Consider the following 19,320-nt stretch of genomic DNA (forward strand, 5'->3'; position numbering starts at 1 on the left):
TGATTGACCATTAGTAAGTGATTAATTTATGATGCGCAGGCAATGTCAATGTCTAAGGAATGACAAGAGACCTAATATTCCCACAGTGAGTAGCCAACTGGAAGCACATGAATGAGGGAATTCAGACATTGGTACGAGGTTGATATCAATTTTAAAAATCCCATTCAGCCTTTTAAGAGCTGAAATCAAATTTAAAACTGTGGAATGGACCCCCCTCCTATAATTGAATGGGTCCTCTGAATTGCCACAGCAATGTTTTAGAAGCTGATATCCCGGTAACTTTCCAAACTTTCTTCAAAACAATCACTGACTTAACATTTCTTTGATTGGAATATTAATATTCACTCGATATCTTTAACACAGTTCTCTCTCAAGAACTGATGAAAGTGCATTATCTAAAGTTTCATAGACTAAGTAGAAACGAGATTTTGGCATCACAAAAGGATGATCAATAAATGTATACATATGCTATTTTGTGAATGTTTCTGTTTTCAGTCTGTAGCTCATCATCGCTGTAGGGAGAAAGGTTGAAATACACTACCATTGTTTGTTGGAAAAAAACCCATCATAAATCTTTTGGCTGTAAACAGCCAAGCTGCAGCCCACATCATTCCTCAATCTATCATTCCCAAAGCAGTATTTTTCTGCTTTTTCACAGCTTTAGCCGTGCAAAGTTAACTGCTCCGTTCGCTGCAATAATTCCTTTCCCAGTCCAAAGACTGTGTAGCCTGGCCAGCGGTTGAATCATGGCCTGAGAGCAGTCTGTTATAATTTTAGGTTTGGGAAAAACAGGCTCTGTGACAACATTGTTACTAAATTGAGCAAGTGATGTAGTCCAGTAGGGTCTGAGCTCCAGAGCACATCGAGATGGAGGGGGGGGTTAACCCCCCTGTGCCACAGACAGCAACTGCACAGGACAGGGGCTCACAAATAACCAAACCTCTACAGCTACCAAACCACTCCCCACCTCTTCGCAAAGGGTAGAATAAAAAGTCAGATGTTTTGCTTCCAGTGGTTGTGTCATGTCCTGCTGTAATCAGATGAGGTCTTCACTACACTCCCCCTGTTTCTCCCTGGTACATGAAGTCTGGAAGGAACAAACGGTTGCTTAATGCACTGGTGCCAAAAAAAAACCTACTATGAAAAAGTTGTTTCTGTCGGGCTGGTGTCGGGAACAAAGATCCTTTTTCTTAAGGATGAGGCATGCAGTTATGTCACATCGCAAGCAGGGTTAAAACAGCAGGGAAAGAGTGGAGGCCGAGCCATTGAACACAGGGCTCTTTAACAGAGCAAGTGGTATCTTTATGCTCAGTATATCAGAGGTACTGTTCCAGTGGTGAATAGCATTCTGAGGGTGGAATGAAACACTGTATCAAAGGCAGCATTATAACGGGCCTTGGCGGTATAATCCCAGCAAAACACAAATACAAGCTTTGTGTACAGCCAGGAAATGCAGGGAAAGCACCTCTGTATTATGTGTTATCAACATATGTTGTAAGCAATCGGGAGGTCCTTACTGGGAACTTACTTCTTTGTCACTAGAGTTTGCATAGGACAAGGGACAGTCAGTCAAGTGATCTCTCGCAATGACAATCTGAATTTTGATCTTGGTTCATAATGACTTTTAAATTTAGGATGTAAAACCCTAAGCAACTTCTCCTTTACCCAGATTTCAATCACATTTGAGGCAGTGAATGTGACAAAGAAAAAGGAATGTAAAGTCCCACACAGTTGCAAAGATCACATACTTCTTCTGCAGCAAACCCACAGATGATAATATGGACAAAAACATGAAGTATTTTAGGGTTAGGGCTAACACCTGCTCTCAAGTCACATACATTACCCCCAAATCATCTGTTTATTCCTTCTCTTTTTGTACACCAGTAGTCTTCCCTCTAGATTAGAATTTCCAGGCCAATATCCCTGATACTGAGGACACTCTGCTGTGGAAGATGCCTCTGATCAGGATGGATCGATATTACATCACTCGGGGTATTTCTTAGTTCTTACTTGGATTAAATAACTAATTGTAATATCTCAAATCAGTCACAAGATACTGTTGTTGTCTTTCACCTCCAATAAAATTTCAAATTCAACTTTATTTTCTCTAGAGTAAAACTTAATTAACCAGGAAATGGGGGTAATATTCTGTCCTGTTTACCTTTCTTAAGAGGGTGGTTAAAGACTTAGTGACTTTGGGCCTCAGAGCCAATTTCCACCTGGAATTTTCTCCCCTCAAAATATTTTGTTATATCTCTGTATCAGAACCTAGCATAGCAGCAGCAGAAGCCTGGTTCAGGTCTTAAATTGAAGCTTAACCCCTTGGCTTTGAGTGTGAATAAATTTATTTTATCTCTTTATGTGTCCACTAAGCAGACAAAGATGTGGAAACCCCCCCCCCAAAAAAAAAACAGCAGGCGAAAAAATGTTAGGCCTGCCAGGGGGCTAATAATGCTTGCAGGCCTTGTCCTTGGTGTCTAGTAAAAATTTAGGACAAATTGATCAATTTGAAAAAATTCTACATAATTTACTGAATCAGTGCAGGTTTTACTACTGCTGGACCAGAAAAAACTACAGGTCAGAAAGAGATCGTATATAATTATTTAAAATGTATTTAATCATTTTTGTTTTTAAACACGAATACAAAATAATAAAAAAAACTGAGTTACGGAAATGACTGACTTACTTTCTCCAAACACAATCACAAAACGCATTCACCTATAAGTTACTGTCTCAAAGAACGAATTTCCCATCTTAGTGATGATGCCTGATCCCTGCCAAGGCTGATAAAATAGCAACTTGCGAGAATACTAGGGTCTTCAGGAAAGATCAAGTTCTTTTATTCCTTATCTTCACACGGCTGAGCAGCTTAGCTGAGTAAGGGTCAGCTCTGCTGCTTCAAAGATCTTGGACCCTGTTTGAGTCCAGGCTGAAGCACCATGTGGGTGGAGTTCTTCCATCACACAATGACTTGCTTGGCTGAATCGTCTCTTTCTCCATACCCTCAGCAGGAATGGCATCTCATAATGATCTCCAAGGCCTTTCTTGAGCCCAGTGCTTCTGGGATCGGCACTGGAAATCTGCTGTCTGATGACTGAATGATGGTCTTCCCATGCCACCTTTCAGGTGAAACAGCTCAACGGGCACTAGGTGAGAGTGCTCTTATGTATTTGCCAATACAGGTTATATTCAAGATTAAATTAGTCCTTTCTTACAGATGTAGAATCTGTGGTACGGAAGAGTAGGTTAAGGGTGGGACACGAGGAAAGCAGGAATGCCCAGGTAGGTGAGAGGAACATGGGTTGTAGGTACTGTATCTTCTGGGGGGCTGAGGACTAATTAGTTCACTCTGCAGTTCTGACGCCTGCATGAAAAACCCTTAAATGAGCTGCTTATCTGTGTCCTTAAAATAGTATGGCAAGAGCTGTAATTGTTTTAGCAGTAATTTTTTAAAACAAACATCTGTGCCAGTTTTCCAGTGATCTTAATTGATGCCAGGCTCCCCTATGATTCAAGCAGGGCAACTCCAAGTGTTTCACAATACTACTCTCCCCTTGAAGAGAGGAAAATCCCACTGTTATGTAACAGCAGATTCAAGCAGCATGCAGTTCCATTTTGTTGTATTGTCAGGAAGCATTTAAATTAAAGACACGTGCTGTAGAGGATTTGCTGCATTTGTGCATGATGTTTTCATTTGTGGCAATTGTAACAATGCCTATCTATTGGTATTTTGTTTTTCACATTCTAAAAAAGTATGAGGATTTGGACTTTCCGGTAAGAGATGCTGTACGGGGTAATTTGTTTTGTGTGAAAAATATCATTTCATCAAGCAATCTGGGGAGAGAAACCAAAGACTTGTGTCGGAGGGATTGAAGAAAACAGTTGCGTTTCATTCGTCTTGTTAACTGCCAGTATGTTCTCGCGCTTGAAAGAGCACTGATAATGTTTTAACTCCCAAAATCCTGCAGAGAATAACAGGATATATGTCACCAAAAAAACCCAAAACAGTCCATTAGAGAACCTTGGGGAATAGGACTGTAGTCATCTCAAAATGTGAGGAGACCATATTCTTCACAGCTCGGGGGATCAGGCACAAGCTAGTTAAAGAGATCAGCTTTGACCAACCACTTCTAGCTTTCTCATTCTTCACAAACCTTATTTCACCATTTTTAGTGAGGGTGTAGTCAAGTCCCTGCGCTAAGGAAATAGCTGCCGAACCTGGCCAGTGTTGTTTATAATTCTGCTTGAATCATGCTCATCCTGTGCGCATTTCAGTCCAGTGAGCACACTACTGCTGTCGCCAAAGAGGAAGCACAATGATTCAGTAAACATTTGCTCCTTACTCAGAAAATGAAAAAAACTGCCACAAAAGATCAATTCTCTTTTTTAACCACTGCTTTGTTCAGGCAATGAACTTTCAATTCCAGAAATTACATGACGACAATGCTGTCAGACCAGTAGGGTATTTTTAAGGGAAAAAAATGTCTGTTTGAGAGCCATTCTGCAAGACAATGTTTGTAATGAGGCTTTCTGGAAACATAGCTTTGAAGGAAACAAACAATACCATAGCTTTGTTGTCTCCAACAGTGATCTATATGTGTGAAGAGAGGGATTTAACTGCAGGGATTACAATGGCTACAACTAGAAGTGATTTAGTCGCCAATTATGTAAGATACTAAATTGAAGCTTCTGTCAAGATAACATTTTCTTTTGTCAAGACCTAGCAATGGCCCTGAGCAATCTCTGTACAGGCCCTCAGGCCATTAGAGAGACAATGGTGCTGAGCATCCTTCACAAAAGCCAATGTGCACATTCTGGCAAATTATAAAGACTCTAACGAAGGCTGTGGGATCAAAGAATCCCTCACAGAGGTGAGTGAGCACAGTGTGGTGATGCCTGTTTCACACGTTCTCAAATGCCGTAGAAGATTCAGATGAAGCAAGAAAAAAGAAAACTTCAGTTTTACACTAAAGAGTATGATGGTTAATGCTGAACATTTGTCCAGCATTCCTGAATTTCAAGGATGTCAGGGTTTTTTTTTCTGAACACCTCAGGAAACCACACCTTCCTTCAGCCTGATCGTTTACAGAAGGATAAAAAGAACCACCTAACCATACAAGGTGAGGTGAACAAGGGGTATTTGTATTCCTCAGAAAGAGCCATTTCCCCCCTATACCTGCTTCCCTCATTACTGAGGATGGGCGAACGTTCAGATGACCCTCTACAATACAAGGCGACAAACTGCTGCTCTGTGAGAGAGGGGACTCCGGTAATTTTAGGGGAAAGCATTCGAAAGTTTATTTATACACTGTGCTCCAAGTCCAGCAGGAATGCAAGAGCTCAGTGGATCAGGAAGGGAGGTGGTCGTGGGGAGTGTGTATATGAGTGTTGGGGGGTGGGGGGTTAGGATGAGCTAACGGGAATTGTTGATTATTTGAAATTGTGACAAAGTCTGCATTCTTACACAGGCCCTGGACTGTACTGGCAATCCAAATTTAGCAGCATCGGGATGGAAACTTTCAGCTCTTTATCAGGAAATGAGTTGCTGGGTTGCGTCACGGGCAACGCCAGCGAGGAGAGCTGGGAAGATTCCTGCGGAGGGAGAGCACAACTCTTCCAGCAGTGCTGCTCTAGAAAGCCTGCAAAGTACTAGCACCTCTTTGGGAGGTTTTGAGCATCACTGCAGATTGGCCATTCTGCTGCACAGAGCTGGAAAAAGGCAGCTCTTTCCTTACATTAAAAACCAACAAACCAATGCTTAACTCCTTCATAATGTTATTTTTTCAGAGGTATAGTCCAAAGGCCATGATATCCTGTTTATGTTTTTAAATGATAATGGGGAATGTGCACAAAGAAATCTCACCCAACAATAGAGTATTACATTATGCACTCATTCTTGGACATTCAACTACAAATTAGACATTAGAAATCAAGTGACATCTCCGTTCAAGAGCACAGCACAAAATACACTGTTCTGTAAATGGACTGTTGTCCACAGGAATTTTCATTTCAGTGTGACTCTCTGTCCTTCTCCAATTCAGAAAACAGCCAACTGGTGTTTGCATTGATGGACATCCTAAGGTTCTTTATATCTGGTAGTATGAGCATAGTGACACATACTGTCCAGGTTAATGATTATCCCTAAATGAACTCCTGGTATTCATGTATTAGTGAATGTCCCTATGTGTCCTGTGACGGACTGGCAATCCAGTTAGGGCATGGTTGCACCTTGCACCCTGTGCTCTGTGCTCTGTGAGGCAAAAAAGATTTGCTCTTCATTACAGACAAACAAATGAGACTGATGAGGAGGCTGGGATTAATGACTTTTTAAAAACAGCATTCAACAAACTTTTTTTGGACTGAATGCATAAAAGCATGGAAAAGGTGTGTTTCAGTACTGCTTTCAAAGATAACACCACTCTGCCTCTGGAAAACTGTAGCCAACAATTTCCACTGAGGAAAAATATTCCCAAATCTGTGTCAAATGCAAACTGAAAAAAAAATGAAAGCAAAGCCATGAAATAACCAAGGTGTTAGAAATGCTTTTGCTTAATTTTGCTACTGTCGTGCTAGACAGGGCATGCATGATACATGCCAGCAATTTTGTTTATTCTTGTTATCTTGTTAGAGGGAAAGAGGAGAACGCGGAGAGGGAGAGATGGTAATCAGGGTCTTCTGGTTGCTAACTCCCAGAGTGCAGCTGTCAGGGAGATTCTCTGCTCCATTTTGAGATGGCATGATAATTGTGTTGTGTTACCGCAGTAACCGGACCAGAAGGAGCACTCAACATCGTGCAAGAATGCCACACATGCACTGTTAAATCCCAGAGACGCAGTTCTATTTCAGTTAGCAGCGAGAAATCGGAATATTGCCTTTCAAGTTCTGGCTCCGGGACAGTTTTCTTTTTTGTTCTCTTGAAGTCATTCCAGCTCCAGGGATGGCTGAGATGAGATGCACTGTCTCATTTTCCTCTCCTGTCAGGCTTATTAGGAAAGCGTTTACAAGGATAAAGTCATTTGTTTTCAAGCTCAATTAGACACACAGCCCATCAATGCAGGACCTGTTCAGCTTGCAGCCCAGAAACTTAAAGAAGAGCAAAAATCCCAGAAGTCACAGTCGCTATAATTATCTTATTTTCTTTGGCGAGATCTTACCTGTCACTTCATGCTCACAGAAAACAGAGTTACTTTTTTTTAGCTAGGTGCTCTCGAAAACACAGAAAACAGTAAAGGGTGAAGCAGAAAGGTTTGGCAGCATTATGGCTTGTCATTTTTAACATATAATACATGATTATGATTTGGGTGCAACATTACTGCACACATGAAACCTCTTTGCAAGGAAACACGAAATGTCTTGACAAGTTCAGATCAATGTGGGCAGCCATCCTGCAGGTACTTATGAAGGCTATTTGAGTTCTGAAACACATGTGAGGGAATCTTTGTGTTACAGAGCTGAGGAAGGCATTAAAAGTGTCTAGTTTAATCAGTATTTGATTTGCAGCAGTTAGCATAGCACAGTCTGAAAGGTTCAATTAAAAAAATTGTATCTCAAGACTGCTTAATGCACAAGTTTAAGTGAGTCAGTGCAAGACATTAATCTAAAGCTAAAAAACCCTGTAAATAAAACCATACAAAAAGGTATTTCGGACCACACCAGTCTACTTTGGAGTTCTACCACTTCCCAGTTCCTAATGAATAAACATGAACACATATATGAGCACATCACCTTGTGTAATCATGGTTTAGGAGAACAAACACTAGCCAAAGACTAATCATGACAATAAATGTACTTAAAATATCAGCAGGTTAGAAGTCTGCTTTTCCAGCAAGGAGGATGTCAGATGTCTAGAACACTACACGACTGCCCCCTTCTCAAGTCACACTGGACCACCATGAGCTGCAGAGCCATTTCCAAAGTGGCTGATCAATAGATTATCACCAGGGCTCTTCAGCCTACTCCTGCCCAGGCAGTCTTTTCCCTTCTGACCCATCAGGCTAGGAGACCAAACACCTGCAACCCAAAGGAATGCCCTGACCATATCAAAGCACAGCAGTGGAATGCAACATAATGTGTTGTGTAAATACCTACTACAGTGAACTATGTATTAGAAGAAATTACTGAAAAGACCTTTTCTCACTAATTGTTCAGTTTGGTGCAGAGGCCAGTTACTCGAGCCCTCTGCCTTCACTGAAGTAGCTCTGCTAACAAATTGAGTTCTTCTGTACATATGCTCATGCCAAAGCAGAAAAACCATTTGCAATTTCTCCTTAGTCTTGGGGGGAAAGCAGAGAGAAAGAACATTAAAACAAGCTGCAAAGATGCAAGAAAGCAGGCGGGGAAGTGGGTTACAAGCAAACCACCTCCCGAACCTGTCTGGCTGAACAAGACAGCAGCACTGACAAACCAGATGCCTGCCCAGTCCACAGCTGTCAGTCCTGGTTTATCTCGGCCACGAGGCCCCTTTAAGACAGCAGAGGTTAGAGAACAGTCAGCTCTCTTCCAGAGAGAGCAGAAGGAATGCTGGAGGATAACGTCATGCCAGAGTCATTTGGCACCGTCAGCCCTCACAAGCTTATTTTCATCGCCTTAAAAAAAAACACATTAGGAGAGGCCTAAAAACAAGGTACAGGCCTATGAACTGCAGTGTTTTTTGCTGCCAGGGGCAGGCAGAAGCAAAACCCAGGTCACTCTGTAAGACAGACACTGTCGGTAGACAGAGACATCACCGCTGCTGGGATCATGACAACTCTGTATGTGCCCCAGGCGCAGATAGTCAGCTCTGTCTTCCTCTTCTTGATTCCTGAAGTCCAGAAAGGTGAAACTGGAGTTCACCGTGTCATACTTTCACTGTTTGCACAACAAAGTAAAGTTTGGTAGTGTCATTAATTTTGCCATCTATAACCGTCCTCAGTGTTCAATTATCTAATTCTTCTCATTAACTCATTCTTTCACTCTTATTTTTTTATATTCTTCAAAGTATTTTGACCCTGCAACTATCTACTTAACATAGTATTGCAGGACATTTGGTTTTTAAACTGTCTAATACAAACAAGCAATTATACACTTAACCATAAGGTATGATTTTTGTCAATACATTGATGATTTAAAGTTCACAGATAACTTAGGTAAAATACTGTAACTATAATTCATGGTTGTTCGTCCCAGTTCTTGTTTATCATGGTTCTTGTATTGGAGAGAAGATGTGTTTAGAAATCTGTTCTTTATTTGACTGGTGGTATAGCATTCTTTTACCCAAAAACATGGCTTTAGAAAGTTAGAGAAAATTTTCCTGCAACTTCAATTCACAGAATTTGTGTTCTCTCCATCTTAATTGATTGGTTGCTGTTTGGCTATTGGTCCAGATATTTGCACTACAGTTGGGGTGAAAACTGGAGCACTTTAAGTCTGACTGAGGTTTGTTTCTGTTTCAAGTCCAATTCAGTGATAAAGATGCTTAAATAAACAGCTAAGAAATGACACTTTCTTTCCGTCTTACTCTCCACAGAATTACTGTAAGCAAGAGGTAAGAAGAGGTTTTAGCTACATGACATAAAACTGTAATTGTGGTTACTAGCTTTAAAATAGAAAGAAGAATATGGAAACTGCAGGCGTAGCGCTGGCACCTGGTATGAAGGAGGGTTGATGCTGGAGTGTTCCTGGCTTGGACACACATTTATAACAAGCAGGGACGAACAGAGCAACTCGCAGATCGCTCACACATCCCGTATCAAGCTTGAATCAGCAGAGTCCAAGTGGACTCCAGCTTGGGCTTGTAAATTCTCTTGCTCTCAGATCAGAGGATGATAAAAAAAAGAAAAATGAGAGATTGATATCTTGGCAGCTGGGGAACAACCCCCCCCCCCCCCCAACTGCTTTTAAATGAAAAACAACCCCCTTGAAGATGGAGAGGATCTGCACAAGAAGATGAGACAAAGCCCCAACTCTCACCTGCACCCTATATTCTCTCTCAGTCCCAAGACCTTTACAAAGAATGGCTGGAATTAGGGACCTGTATACACATACATACTGCTGTTGCAGCATGCAGTACAGGGCTGGATCAAAAAACAGGCTGATGTATTTTACTGTAGGGGGGTTATGTTGGGCCGATGAGATCAGCACTGGAGCCTATCTAATTATACTCCACATGCAAAAATTTTCTTTGTCATACAGCGGCATACCCTCTTTTTCCTAAACCTCCTTCAGGTCAAATGTATAATTTTATTTTCTTCTACATTGGCACCGCATTTTCTAACTCAAAGCCACCCTCAGCTTGATTTTCCCGTGCTATTTGTAAGTGCAAAAAATGATTAATTTCTCCAAATAGCCCCTTCCCGACGGCACCATGAAACCTTTCACAAATCCTGTAAAAAAAGGAGTGTGTGAGGAACAGCTGGCAGTGATGGGCAAAAGAATCAACGGGCTGATGCCTCTGACTGTTTTCCTTCTTTCAGAATTGTTGTCTCAGCTGTGGACAGACGGGAAGACCACTTTGTCTGACAGTGATGCTGCGTAAAGCACACGGACCTAAGCTATTCTCTCCCAGTCTCATTTGCCGGACACACAGCTTGAATCATTTACGTTCACACTGTGCATCATTTTCATGTGAATGTTAACCGAATGGAAGCTTTCAGGAAAGTTAGGACCACCTACTGCAGCAGGAGAGCAAGCACTAATTCCAAAGCACATTTTTATTGTCACCATTAATAAGGAGATTATATCACTTGTCTGGAATTTGTATTCAGGGTGCTTTACAGAGATTACCATGAACGACATACAAATCCTGGTTCCAATGTACGCAGCTGGGTTTGCTGGAAAACTCTGGGCAACAGCAGGAACCTTCCATTCTGAGATTTGAACCCATGGCCTCTGACTGCACCAGGGTGCTCTTGTCAGGAGTCCAGAGCCCACACCGCTACCCCTCACTGCCTGTACCATGAAGTAGCAGGGCAGAGTTGTATCTACGATCAATTGTGAGTGATCTACGGTGAACAAATATTTGCAGCAGGAAAGCCAGACAAAAAATTCTGCCTCATTCTACCAGCACCATCTTTTAGGAATAACGCAACCTTTGCACAAAAAGTCAAACACCTAAGTGCATGCAAATCAAAGTACACTTTCAGCTAATTTCTAGACTGACTCTTTTTGTTTGTTGTTCCATGCATGAATTAAAACAGCAGCATGGCATGAAATGCTTCTGTGATCTTCTGTTGAAACAGTTGAGTGGCACCACGACGCATGAATATTCCACCTCTGACCACTAGAGGGAAAAGTATTTTGGATTGCCTTGATTACAGCAGTGAAAACTGAAATTCATTCTAAAATGTTCCAGATCATTGGATTGATATTCTGAATGTCCTTAGGTTAAGGCTACAGTAGTTTTATTTTTAAATAACAAAAACATACGGTGCTCAATTCTTTACATTCTTCAAAAATAAGATTCAGATCTCAATAGCTAAAATACAATTAAGTGTTCCAATTTAGGAATCATTACAACATAACTATTGTCTTTAAGTGCATAAAAAAATTAATAAGTGGAATCACTGGGCAGAAGACATGTTTGAGAAGCAGAGATTCAAAGCATTGACTTAAAAAAAACCGTTTTAAAGCTCAAGCAATCACCTCGTATTACACCGGCATCTGTAATAGTCACACGTAAAAAAAAAAGAAATCATCCTTTCTGTTCCAGTCACGTTAAGGATCACTGAAAGACAGGTTTTAATGTTTTAGCCAGACAACACAGATGAGTCAAGACATCTGACCTCCTCACTCTGCATCATCAAAATGGGAAACAAGAAGATGAGCAATTACAAGCAAGATAAGATGGCTTGTTTATCCAGGGACTGTAGAACATGCCTATAAATAGCCCCATTATCAATTCTGCCTCCAGAAGGGCTCGATTCACAATAATGGTAGCAGGGGTCTCTTGGGTAGTTACCTCACGTCTTCTCAATGAGATTATTGATCTCCTGTTTTTCCCTGGCTGTAATGGATCTCAGGACAGAGAGGTGCTGGTGAATGAGGGGGTGGCTGAGGGTCTAACCGCAGCTTCCTGAGCGCATTACAATTGCATCAGTCTTTCAGGGTAAAAAAACCCCATGCCCACTCACACTGCGGCACCTAGTGTGCAAGACAGCTGAGGTCATGCGGGCGGTGACGTCACAGTGCAGCGTCACAAGGAGCGCCACGCTGCAGGAGGCGTGCCGGCTCTCAGATGTGGCATCTCTGATCCGCGGCGCCACACCTCTCCTGCATGCTGGACCCCAGCTGCTGCTGAGTTAATACATATCAAGGTAAGAAAGCAAGAGTGCAGATACCACGGAGAATGTACGATTGACCTAATCCACAAACCATTTACTTCAACTGGACACGATGCTTTTTTCTTTCTTTTTGACTACTCCTAAATGCCTATTGTTTCGTTTGTCTCATTCACCAAAATAAATGCACTTGCCAAGCTTATTATTTCACATAGTGTTTCAAGATGCAGTGCTGTTAGTTTTTTGAAAGCCAAGAAAAGCAAAGTTGTGTGCAGGCTTTAGTTTACAACAGAATGTTTGAAAGGTATTTCCTTGATATTCTCTCTGCAGCTTTTTGGAGTTAATGATTCTTGAATAGATCATGAAAACTTATTACCCAAATAGTTTTAATCCCAGATAGCAAATACAACTTCCCATTGCATAGCAGTTTTATCCACTACAGGTTTTCCAACCCTGTATCATCTCATGGGAAGCTGGATATTTCAAGATTTCTACCACAGAATGCAATGGTAAGAAATCTTCCCAGATGGATATGCAAATTCAAAAGAACATTACATTTTACTTTCTTGTGCTCCTGCTGTATAATTTATAAGAGACCTTGAAACCTAATCAAACTCCTCTATACAGGGTGTATTATCTATGGAACTGTACTGACACTGGCATGTACTAATTACGTGAAGTAACATCACATTATTAATGAATGTTTTTAGAGTGACAGAATTACACATTGATTGTAGATTGATTGTTAGCATTATTTTCATTGATCATGACAGGGTACGATACACTCAAGTGATTTTGACTGTTGACATAGGCGTTAAACCACCTCATTAGAAAGAGAGGTGATTATTCACAGCTGTTGAGGTGGTTTAGGCTGTTGAATATCACACCTTTTGAAAATCCATCATGAAAAACACAGAGAGGAACTGATATGGCCCCGCTTAACAAAAGAGCAATGTCTTTGCGACATCAGTAAAGCTGGACTAAACCAGGGCACTGTTGTGATATTAATATTACTCTTAGCTGATATTACAGTAAAACCCAGCCCAGTAATGACAGACCATGATCTGGAAGGTCACCAGTCACAACACCTGGTCAAGATGGACATATCAGCGTGCACCTGATCACTTTCGTGATCACTTTCACTCTGTCATTTCTGCTGCATCAGAAACAACAGATCACCACACCGATCAAGTTCTCAGACCTCGTTTGCAGCCCCTCCTGTGGGCTTATCCTGCAAATCAACGTTTTCAGCAGTAAAAAGCATGTTTTCATGGTACTTATGCAACAGCAGTGTTCCTGGAAGATAAGCCCATTGAACACTTGGATGATCTGGGATGACACGAGACACCTAGGGCTCAGAGACCAGTGAACAAGCATGTGGGTGGTATGAGAGGAATAGGACGGACTCCCACAGGACAGCATCTGTAACCTGGTGCAAAGCAGGTGCTCCTTGTATTGTCTCCACAAGAGGCCACACAGGCTGCCAGCCTGTGAATTTCACACTAAAGCCTTGTGTTAATCAGCAGGACGAACTTTCCTATGCCATGTCCATTCAACAAAATATCAGTACACCAGCTACAGAAGAGGAATGTGTCATTTTCCTCTTCACAACTGAGTTTTTTTTACAGTTATAAGTGAAGTCTCTTTGGATGTTTAGTATGAACAGAAGGAGACAAAACTCTGTCCTAATGCTTCTTAGATGCCTATGAGCCATTTTGCACACAATTTCACTGCTCTGCTCAGAAGCACGGGTAGAAACTACAGACATCTGCAGAACCCATAATGAGGACCAGAGAATATGTTTACACGTTCTTTCCCGCTTCTAATTACTGATGCTGTCTCCTTCAGCAGCTTGTCATAAGCCTTTAGCTTTCCAAGTGAACCATACACTCTCAGAACAGACACAATGAACATCAGACGATTCCCCGCAGACTAGGTTCGGGGCAGGAGAAAAGTTTCCTGCCTTTGGCTGATGAGACTGCTGCAGCAGGATTCGGTCAAGGCTGCTCACCAGCACTGCAGCCACGGAGCCACATCACGGTGTGGTCCGCCATGCCAAAAGATAAGGTGTGCTACCCGAGAATTCATTGCTATCTCGATTCCATGGCGGTGACGCTACTTTCTGTTCTAGGGCAAATGCCAATAAACAATGATACACACAGCTCATCAGTACTTATAAGGTGCTCTGAATAAAAGCATTCGCTAAACAAAAATTATTATTATGGAAGCAATAACACTGTCTACTTCTCCAAGTCCCATTGCCCTGACCTCCACAAGGCAACCCTAACAGTGCAACCCCACAGAATCTGAGATTACATAATTATATGTAATTATATTGTCATACTGGGCATGACCAGTTATATAACTCCACAGAGGAATGAAGCTGCACAGGAATTGGGTGAACTTTTAACTCATGCATACTGCCAGTACAATACTTCGGTGAATTATTCTGGTCAGAAATTACAAAACAATACATGCATCTTTCAGGTTGACCTTACACTAGGCTTGCAACATGATTTTGAATACCAAAAACAAGATACTGTATAAGAAGAAACAGTCAAGCATGATTCCTCAGAATGGAATCCATTTTGCTCTCTTTTGAGTAAAACCCAAGGCTAAAAAGTAGCTGTGGCAAAATCTCTGTGAATGCACTCCTGAGCAAGGAAACACTGTTTCAGAACCAGAGCCTGCACTGTAACCATTCCTGCCCTTCATCAAAGTTCAATCTCTGCTCCAAATCTGTGATTAAAGTATCAATTTTGTGTTTTGTTTTCCAAATTAATCTTCACAAAGTGTAACGTGGCTTACAGAATGGGTTCAGAAGAGGTTCCAGAGGAAATGAGATTAGGGATTATGGGTTAAAATGTGGCACAGGCTCTGTGGCGTTAATTCTGGCATCAGGGCAGGGAAGGGAGAAGACTGCGGTCCCTTTTAATCGCAGGATGCTCCAGTGAGCCTGCCTGCTTCAGTAATCCTGGAAAAAACAGCAACAGATGGCCTGCAGCCTGCGCTTGGAGACATTGATAAAGCCAGACAGGACATGTACAGTGATCTGTTCCTGCTTTCCTCCTGGTTTTCAAACACTGGGTTAGAAAGTTCCTGTTTTCCCAATTTATTTACTATTGAATCACCGTGTAGACACCCAGATAGAAATAACAGAGAAGAAATTACCCAGCCACGGCCTGTTTTCTGAAAGGATTAAAGTTGTTTCAATAGCGCAGAGCAAGAAATAAATATGATAATGGCACGACAAGCTACAGAACTGCTCCTGGAAATACAAAGTGCTTTTGGACAACCCATTCATTGCTGGATCATATTGTTCCTCTTTCCTTTCCTGGATGTGTATATGCAGTCAATAAGTGACGCACTGACCCACATTACGTCCCACACATTGTACAGCGGCTCATTTGCTGTTTCAATGATTCATATGAATACAGTGCACACAGATGTTCAAACAGATAGATGTATACCAGGTGCAGGGATATCTCAGGGATATGGTATCTTTTAGGATCAGGCAGTGGCTGTGAATTATGGGAATGTAAACATGATGATTGATTGATCAATTGGCCAGAGCAAAAGGTGTCCCTCCTTGTCTATAGGAAGTCATTCAATATGGACATGCTGAACCACTATGCAGCTCTTAATCACAATTAACAGAAAATAGAAAATAACTAGCTTGGCATTCATACTGCTGAGCAAATAGCATCATAGTTTGTACCCTGGCTGCCAAGACACACCATACCAACAGAGCAAAGTAAATCTGTTTTCACCTTGCAGAATGGAAACAGATGTCAGGTTGAATTACACTGGTTTGTGAAAGTCCCTCTGAAACAGCTCTTTACATGGTGAAGTCTTGGCCTTATTTTTTCTGTGACCTAAAAATAAGGTCTGGGAGCTTCCCAGTCTCTCCAAGAAAATCATCCACTCTTATCACAGGGGACACATCGTTTTCATTTTCTGTGTAGGTTATCCCTGCTGAGCTCAACATTTGGGACAACATTTTCTATAACAATTTACAAAATATGGATTAAAGAGCTAGGATATAAACCTCTCTTTCCTTAATACCAGGTCTATTTCAGCTGTGATTTAAAAAGTGGCACAGCTGCACCTCTGCGATCTGTCTTATGTGTTGCAGAGTGAATGTACTGGTTGTTTGCAACTGAGTGAAAAAGAGTGCGCTGTGTCTAGGAACACACACTGCATCATCCCCTGTCACATTCTGATCTGCAAATGGGACAGACGGTGAAAGGCTTCTGTGTTTACCACTGCCCCCATTATGCGGACCCCATTATTCTTTGGGAAGATCACCTTGGGCAATCCACTGCAATCACTGGGCTTTTAACTCAGAAATGTTCATTTATACACAGGTCATGGACATGTATAGCTGCTTTCATTTATGCTGAAGAAAATGCCCATATTTTTTACTCTCACAAAAACATTGAAAATGCAAAGCCAGTTTAATGTGCACTATAATTGTTGAGCATGACAAGGTTTAGACTATAAGGGCCTCTAGCAGAGAACTGAATAAAAACCTAACCCAGCTATTCAGGCCTGTCCTGAGAGAAATATCAAACCCATACCGGACACATTCACAAACCATCTGCATCGCTGTCTTGATTTTGCACTTGCTGTCCAGAAGAATGAAAACACTGTACCACACTCCGGCATGTGAACGTGGCCCTTTGTTCAGTTCGCCCACATCTTTAACTTAGCTGGACTTCACCTGACTCCTTTCTACTGGTTTGGTACAAACGAGCAGAAGAGAATGCTCTGTAGTCTTTATTCAGTTGGATTAAAAAAAGAGAAAAATCTAAAAACACAAATTAAAAACAACTGTAAAGTTACGTTTACTAAATGTGTTCCAAAAAAGGACTGCCGTTAAGAGTTTAAAGGTTAAGTAAGAAAATGCTGCTGCTGTCTTATTTATCGTGACAACGTGATTAACTATGCAGGGTTTGTAGTGTTGTTAATAGTCAGTGCCCTGCTATGGCTTTTGTGTTCTTTTTTGTTTCATTTACTGCACTGTGCGTGTGAGAGAGGAGCCGGCACTAATTTAATTGGAAAAATGTAAGAGGAAAAGCCCACATGGAAACATAGCCCAGATATGAAGTCATCGCCGCTCTTAATGAACTCGTAAATCAAGTTGGATATTAGGTTGGTAGATTGTGTCACGGGTTCCTAGCGTTCTGAGGATGATTAATCTGATAATCAGACTTCTCGAAACAGCAAGAGGCAAGGCAAACGACGCAGAGCCAGGCAAGTGTGCATCTGTGGTGAGTTGTTGTGCACAGACAAGACGGAGTAATAATGACTCCCACTGAAACGCTACAGTTCAACTGAGGTTAAACTCACAATTTGTTCACGGCATATCCACAGTCCCTGGGGCATTAAGAATTAAAGGAAATTACACTTGACATTCCATTTTCATCTCCTTTCTTCCTTGCAAGAAAATCCTGATTCCTAATTGCAGGTAAAAGCCCACTCAACTACAGAATCGAGGCTTCAGAATTCTCTGCAGGCTATCCTTGGCAATTTGGCAATCCCCTGGCAAGTGAGAATCCAAGGCTCATCACCCACAGCGCCTCTAGGTGACAGCCTGCTACATCCACAGAAAACAAATCCTTTCTTTTTTCACCCATTTTGAACAGCTGGACCAACTTCTAACCAAACAAAATCCACTACCTTTACTTGGGCTCTTGGGCTCAAAATCCAAAGTGACTTGTGTGTGTGTCCATTTAAACAAAATATCCAGCCATTTAAACAGCTGGATATTTTGCCTTGAACAGTGAAGTGCCTTGATCAGCCTGGGAGTTGCACCCACAACCTTCTAATTACAAGCCCAGGGCCTTAACCACTCCTCTACACATCTGCCAAGTCCAATAGTCTTCTAAGAACGTTAAAAGCTAGAAGCTTGAATGTCCTACAGGAGTTCTCTGAAACTGGCCCTTCCAGACATATTTCCTATAACTTCATGTTCCATTCCTTTGATCATTAAGACCTTCCCCTCACTAACTGGGCCACTCCTGTGATACACATTTCTTGCAGCAAAGCATCTTTCTACTCTTGTGTAATAAAGCTATTGCCACACTGATCTGTTTATTTGTGTCACCTTATTCTGTTCTCAGCAGGAGGCCACACAATCTGCTCTTGGTCTGGGGTTTGTCTGAAAAGCGCAGGGAAAATAAAGAAATCTGTCTGCTCCAAACTGCCTTTCATTCAAATGAAAGGTGTAACAAAACAATCTTCTCCTGGGTGCAACGTCTTGAAATGGGACATTCGCAAAAGCAAAACCCCACCAGCTGAGAACCTAATTGTTTTCAAGACAAGAAGCAGAAGAGCGTAATCTCATATCTTCTCAAGGATTTGCCCTGCTACAAAACAACTGGAGCTTCTTGAAAGCGCACTTTCGAGCCTAAATGCATTGTGTCCAGTTTCATTAATCTACGTGGCATTTCTCAAAAGCTCTGATAAATTCCAACTTTTATCCCTACATCATAGAGAGATGAAGAGAAAGCCTGAAGGTGCCTTCTGCTGTGCCGTTCTGCTGCACACTTAACACACTGCACATACTGTGCAACTGGAATTAACGTCTGAGAGACCTCTGGGGGCAGGATGCTGTAGTGCCACACAGGCAGCAGAGAGGGGCTGTTTGCCAGATGGATGGATCTGAAAAGGGTTGGAGGGCAAAACTGATGCTTTGCACAACAAAGTTCTCAAGGCTCGCCTACAGCATCGAAATGCCCTTTGCTGTAGAAGGAAGGGAGAAGAAAACAATTTAAAAATAAATTAAAATAGGAATTAGAAATCCAAGTGGTCTGCAAGGCAACATGAATCATCCCATGAGGAAATTGGGTGCAGAGGCTGACTGCGCAACACACTAACACTCAAACAGAAAAACAAGAACAACAAAAGAAGAACTAATTAGGCCGACGTCAGATAGTTGGCATTCTATGCCCATAAATCAAAGTGACTGGCTCCTGCTGTTTTGTATGAAGGATTGTTAATGGCGCTGTGGCGACTGCCCGCCCCCCGTTTGATAACATCTGCCAGCCTGGTGTCTACTGTT

General features: G+C 41.8%; 1 protein-coding gene and 1 long non-coding RNA gene across 6 annotated transcripts in view; both read right to left on the bottom strand.

The window, feature by feature from the left end:
• The window catches only part of dusp8a (dual specificity phosphatase 8a), an 88,363-nt gene that overhangs the window by 26,786 nt on the left and 42,257 nt on the right, over positions 1-19,320 (bottom strand). The gene's annotated exons all lie outside the window — the stretch shown is intronic.
• LOC148645462 (uncharacterized) lies at positions 4,167-12,117 on the bottom strand. Its single transcript, XR_015928085.1, has 2 exons — positions 9,624-12,117; positions 4,167-8,847 (listed from the first exon to the last, which is right to left on the bottom strand). It is a non-coding gene; the product is annotated as an uncharacterized LOC148645462 (long non-coding RNA).

Source organism: Lepisosteus platostomus, chromosome 18 (assembly GCF_059453375.1).
Source record: "Lepisosteus platostomus isolate fLepPlt1 chromosome 18, fLepPlt1.hap1, whole genome shotgun sequence".
Taxonomy (NCBI): domain Eukaryota; kingdom Metazoa; phylum Chordata; class Actinopteri; order Semionotiformes; family Lepisosteidae; genus Lepisosteus; species Lepisosteus platostomus.